This window comes from Aspergillus brunneoviolaceus, assembly GCF_003184695.1.
Source record: "Aspergillus brunneoviolaceus CBS 621.78 unplaced genomic scaffold BO95scaffold_90, whole genome shotgun sequence".
In the NCBI taxonomy this organism is placed as follows: domain Eukaryota; kingdom Fungi; phylum Ascomycota; class Eurotiomycetes; order Eurotiales; family Aspergillaceae; genus Aspergillus; species Aspergillus brunneoviolaceus.
The window spans coordinates 24269-31393 of record NW_020290820.1 but is presented as its reverse complement, the minus strand read 5'-3'; positions in this window follow the sequence as shown (position 1 = coordinate 31393).

The window sequence follows — 7125 nt, the reverse complement described above, 5'->3', positions numbered from 1 at the left end:
AGATTAAATAGATTAAATAGATTAAATAGATTAAATAGATTAAATAGATTAAATAGATTAAATAGATTAAATAGATTAAATAGATTAAATAGATTCAATAGGTTAAACAGATCGAGCAGATAAGCTAAATCTAGATAATATTATTATACTATAATTAAAAGTATATTATATTTTATATATTATTTATATAAAAAAAATATATATATTATTAATTAATTTATAGTTATTAATCTATTTATTATATCTGGTTTTTCCAACCGGCAGATATAAATAGTTAAAATAATAATTATATTTTAATCTAACTGTAACTATATAGTTGAAATTCTTTTATATCTTAATCTAACCGCTAGATTATGGTTAGGTTAAGATTAAGATATAACAGTCAGGTTAATCCACTCTATCTACAGCAAGTCAGCTCGACAACTTTAATCAGTAATATTAATAGATTTTAAGAATAAAACTTGTCTTTTATACTTAAATAGCTTAATAAAGCCGAAAGACTAATTGCTTAATTATACTGAACCAACCTCTTTTTAATAAATAGAACCCTATAAATATTAAATTAGTATTTAAGAGGAATAGTTCTCCTCTTTAGACTGGTGGCCATATAACATATAATACAAGCATCCAAGCTATATAAAAGAAGAAAGTATGAATATCCGGTCTAAGATATATTTACAAAGAAAACTGACTAACAAGAGTCCTGCCGGATTTTTTAGTCTTTCTGTTATATAAACTCTATATAATCAAGGGCTTAAAACCGTCTACCGGGACAATTACATCAGGCATAAAAGGCCGGAGGCACTGTTATCATTAATATTGAAGATGATTATACAGCCGATGATGATGATGATGATTCATACACTGACCCCTCGCCTAAGGTGATATACAGAATTCACTATCTATACTTTCTATATATATCTTTAAACGTGAGCTATTACTTTTCTAACAAACTTAGAGCCTTGTTAAGACCTGTATAGACCGGTATTTAAGATTATATTCTACTATTTTTATAATATATAATTTTAAAATCTCTATAATATCTCCGCGAAGTCTAGAACTGTTTAAAAAATACTACTCTTTAGAAGGATATTTTATAGCTTATTTTTTTTTATTTTAATCTGCTTTTTCTAGTATATCTAATATATTATTTAAGGCTTCTTCGATCTAGAGTGGCTAACGGCCAGGTCAGGTCAGGTTAATTAGAATTTTTATACCTGACCGCCAGGTTATAGCCAGATTAAGAAAATTTTTATATCTAACTATAGTATAGCTAAAAAATAAACAGTTAACTATTTTAACTATTTTTAGTGCTAAGATTCTTCTGTTATATTTATTTAGATTTTAGTATAGTTAAAATATATTTAAATTAAGTGGTTATTAATCTGACTATTTTAATTATTATCTAAAAATATATAGAAACAAGCTTTTTAAATTAAAAAATAATAACTAAGAAAAATATTAGTATTTTTTTTATTTCTATCTAAAAAAATTAATCAGAAAATCTTAGTAATATTAATAAAATTTAGTTTTTTATAAAACTGTTGCTTTTATAATAAGAAATATATATAAATATATATAATTATAACTCGGTTTAGATTGTATATTTTAATTATATTATATAATAGCTAAAAAACTATATATTTATTACTAATTAGATTACTAAAAATAAATATATTATTTTTATTTTATTATTCTTTTTTTTATTCTAGCTTAGATAGTCTATTATATTTTTATTTTTTATTTAAAAAAGCTAAATTATCTGTATTATAAATTAAATTTAAAAAAAAACCTACTGTTAAGTTGCAGGCTGGCAGATACAGATAATAATAAATAAAATAATAAAATAAATAATAAATTAATAATATTTTAATAACTTATTTTCTTATTTTTAACTAGCTATTTAATTAGACTATTTTTAGATTTATAAATAAGATATAGCTTAAAAAACTATAAAAAAATTTAGAAATAAAAAGATTTTTAAGCAGATTCGGGGTTATATAATAGGCGATTAAAGATAGTAGATTTAAGAAATTAAATAAATTGAATAAATTAAATAAATTAAATAAATTAAATAGATTAAATAAGTTAAGTAGATTAAGCAGATTAAGTAAATTAAACAAATTAAATAGATTAAATAGATTAAACAGATTAAATAGATTAAATAAATTAAATAGATTAAATAAATAAGTTAGAAGAGTTAGAATTATATTATAATTTTTATATAATATTATTTATATAGTTTTTCTCGGCAACTATACTTTCTAATAATTATTTAATTAAATATTAGATATTATATTTTTTAGAGGGTTCTATAAAAGCCTTTTTTAGATTTTTTTTATTAATATAAGAATAATCTAACCGATCTAATTAATCTAATTTTTATAATCTTAAACTTAAAATATAATTTTTTGTTTATTAGATTTTCTAAAATAAATAAGATACAGCAGATATTTTAGCTATATTTAAAATATAATAGATTATATTTATATAAAAATATATTTTAAAATAAAATAAACTGTTTTTATAGAATTTTCTACTTTTATTTTTTTATATTTATTATTTATAGAGTAGTTTTAAAATTATAAGTTAATTATAATTATCTGGCTTATTTTTAAAGAATATTATTAAGTTTTTTTTTTTTATTTTTTAGATCTTTATAAACTATAATAATATTCTAATTAAAATAAGCTTTTTAAGCTAGATTTTTTTTTTAAATCTCCAGATTACGCGCGTTGCGAAGAATCGGAAGATTATTTTATATTTAATTTATAAAAAAAAACTTTTTATTTTTTAAAATTAATAATAAAAAATAATCTTTTTTAAAGTCTGTATATAAGCTTAAAAACTGCTATTTTACTTTAATTAAAAAAAGATATTAATAATATAAAATAGTTTTTAAAAAAATATATTATTTTTTAATAGGATTTTTTATATTTATTATATTATATATCTTTATATTTTATAATATCCGGGAATTAAAAATTTAGAAACTAGTTTTATAAGCTACTATCTTTGTAAGAATTATAAAAAAAATATTATTAATAATATTTAAGTAAATAATTAGCTAGATACTAAATAAAAAATTATTATAAATATTTATTTATTTTTTAAAAATAAATCTTTTTTAATTATTACTTTTTTTAGGTCTCTGCAGTTTATAATAAATAAAACTTTTAGAATTAAATTTTATATTTTATAATTACCTATTATTTACTATATTAAACTGTTGAGTATATTTAATTTAAATAAATAATTAATCTTATAGTTTTATCTTTTTATTAAAAATCAAATTCTTTTAATTAAGTATAACTTAAAAAATATTTTTTAAAGTTATTAAAAAATATATATATACAGCTGTTATTAAAGTTTTTAGATATTAAATAAATATTAATTATAGTAAACTATTAGACTAGTTTTAATTAAAAAGTATTTCTTATTTTAATTAAATATTTTTTAATAAAAGATATAGATTATTATAAAATTCTACTAGGCTTCCGACCGGTATCTAAATCTTATATTAGTAAAAATCTAACTATAATTATTTTATTAGTTTTATATAAATATAATCTATTTTATTAGTTGTTAGGTATAATAACTAATAATACTAGTAATAATAGTTTAATATTTAATATAATCTTATCTAAACTCTAGATTTAGTTTAGTTAAAATATTTAATTTTATAATATTTTATTCTATTCTAATCTTATAATAATTATTTAAAGCTAGTATTATATATTTTATTTTACTTATATAATTTAGTTTATAATTAATATTTTTTTGTAAAAACTTCAGATTAAAGTTTTAAACAGTATTATTAAATATATATAAAAAATTTATAATAAAAGTCTTAAAGCCTCTTCTGGTATTTTAAGAATTTTTAAAAAAATATATTCTAGAAGCTATTTATAAAAAACTAATATAAAAAATTTTTATTATTTATAATAAAGACTGTTTAGATTAGTTTTTTATAAATAAATTTTAAAAATCTTTTTTTAATAATAACTAATTTTACTAATTCTTAATTATAGATTTAAAAGATTATATAATTTATAAATATAAGCTTTTAATACTATAAAAAGTTTCAGTTTATTTAATAACTCAAATTAAACTTAGTTTATTATTTTTTTTTGACTATAAAACTTACTAAAATTTAATTTATTTTTTAATTTACCGGATATTTAATTTTTATTAAATAATTAAGAGTTTTGTTTAGTATTATAATTATAGTAATATTAATTATTTTTATTTTATTATAATTAAGTAAAAATAGATAAAGTATTTTTTTAAGCTTTTATATTTTTTTTTTTATATTCTATTTATTTAAAAACAGTAGGCTTACTATTTATAAGATTTATAATATTTATAATAATTTTTTTAATTATTTAAATTATTTAATTAACTAACTGGTAAGAAAGCGGATATTTTAAAAAAAAGATTTTTAAAAACTTATAAAATATATATTAAAAGCTTTAAAAATACTATTATTATATTTACTAAATAGAAGATTATATTTATATAATTATAATTATTTTAAATCTAATATTAAAGCTTAAAAAATTTAAAAAAAATATCTGGCTGGATAATAATACTAACTGATATTATAAATACTAAATTATTTTTAAAAAAATATTCTATTTTTATTATAGTTAGAATCTAATTATTAATATATTATTAATTATCTCCGGATTACTGTTAGATCTAGATAAAGTTTTTTATAATATTTTTTAATATTAAAAACTTTTACCAGCAGCTAAAATATTTAAAAAACTTAAAATATATTTAGATATTAAAAATATATAGCTTATAAAAATATCTTTAATTAAACTAATATTATTTTAAATATTATAAAATATACTAATATTCTTATTTACTAGAAGTCCTACTATAATTAGTTTTTTATTTTTTATTAAATAGTTAAAAATTTTCTTTTAGTTATTACTAATAATATTAATATTAAATATTTATTTAATAATTTTTAAAATATCTATTACTATCGCCGGAGCCGTTTTTATATTAATATAATTAAAATAATAATATTTTAAATATATATTAATTATTTTATTATTAGTAAGAAGTACTAGAATATTTTTAATAATTTTAATCCGGATTTAATTATCTTTATATCTAAGAAGTAAAAGAAGAATAAGATAATTATTATTTTTTATATTAATAAAAATAAGAATATAAATAATCTTAAAAATAATTTAAAAAATAGATTATTATTAAAAATAAAAAAGCTAGTTTTATTTAAGTCTTTAAATATTATATATACTTACATAGAAATAGAGATCTGATTTTTTTAATTTTTTTATTATTATAATTACTGTTCTAGACAGTATAAAAAGTAGTATAATTTTATTAATTTATTTAATATTAGATATTTTTTTTTTATACTAGATTCTGTAAAAATTTTTTTTAAAATATAATATACCCCTCAGTAGAGTGGCTAACAGCCAGGTCAGGTCAGGTTAACTGGAATTTTTATATCTGACCGCCAGGTTATGGCCAGATTAAAAAAATTTTTATATCTAATTGTAGTATAGCTAAAAAAAAGACAGTTAACTGTCTTAATTATTTTTAGTATTAAAACCTATTTATTATATTTATTTAGACTCTAGTATGGTTAAGATATATTTAGATTAAACAGTTATTAATTTAACCATCTTAACTGTTGTCTAAAAATATATAAAAACAAGCTTTTAAAATCAGAAAAAAATAATTAAAAGAAGTATTAGTATCTTCTTTATCTCTATTTTAAAAAATTAATTAGAGATTTCTAATAGTATTAATAAAATTCAGCTTTTTATAAAATTATAATTCTTATAATAAGAAATATATATAAAAATATATAATTACAGCTCGGTTTAAGCCGTATATCTTAATTATAATATATAATATTAGAAAAACTATATATTTACCAATAATCGGACTACTAAAAATAAATATATTATTTTTATTTTACTATTTTTCTTCTTACTTTAGCTTAGATAGTCTATTATATTCTTATTTCTATCTAAAAAAGCTAAATTATTTATATAATAAATTAAACTTAAAGAAAAATCTGTATAATACTATTTATATAGTTTTTTTTAGCAACCGTACTTTCTAATAATTATTTTATTAAATATTAGATACTATAAAAGTAGTTTATTATTTTTATTTTTTTAATCTAATTAATTTTTTTTATTTTTTTTACCCAGTTGATCTTTTTAATTTATTTAATTTTTTTAACTTTAAGTATTCTAAAAATCTACTATTAATTATACTAATCTTATTTTATTTATTTAATTTAACCGATTCCCCCGTATAATAATAATATATATTCTAAAGTTTTTCTATATTTTTCTTCTTTTTTTTTTCTTTTTTTATACTTAAAATTCTTATATCTTAGTATTAAATAGATTAGTTTTTAATTATTTAAACAGCTCTTACAGATATTATATTTTTTATAGAAAACTCTATATAAGTTTTTTTTAAATCTTTTCTATAAATATTAAAATAATCTAATTAATCTGACTAATCTAACTAATTAAAATAAATAAAATACGGCAGGCGCCTTAGCTGTATTTAAAATATAATAGATTATATTTATATAAAAATATATTTTAAAATAAAATAAATTATTTTTATAAAATTTTCTATTTTTTTTTTTCTATATCTATTATTTATAGAGTAGTCTTAGAATTATAAGTTAATTATAGTTATTTAACTTATTTTTAAAGAATATTATTAAGCCCTCTTCTTCTATTTCTTAGATATTTATAAATTATAATAATATTTAAACTAAGATAAGCTTTTTAAGCTAGATTTTTTTTTTTTTTTTAAATCTCCAGATTATGTGTGTTGCAAAAAATTGAAAGATTATTTTATATCTAATTTATAAAAAAAAATACTTTACTTTCTAAAATTAATAGCAGAAAATAATCTTTTCTAAAATCTATATACAAGCTCGAAAACTACTATTTTACTTTAATCAGAAAAAGATATTAATAATATAAAACAGCTTTTAGAAAAATATATTATTTTCTAATAAAATCTCTTATATCTATTATATTATTTGTCTTTATATTTTATAATACCCGAAAATTAAAAACTCAGAAACTAGTTTTATAAGCTACTATC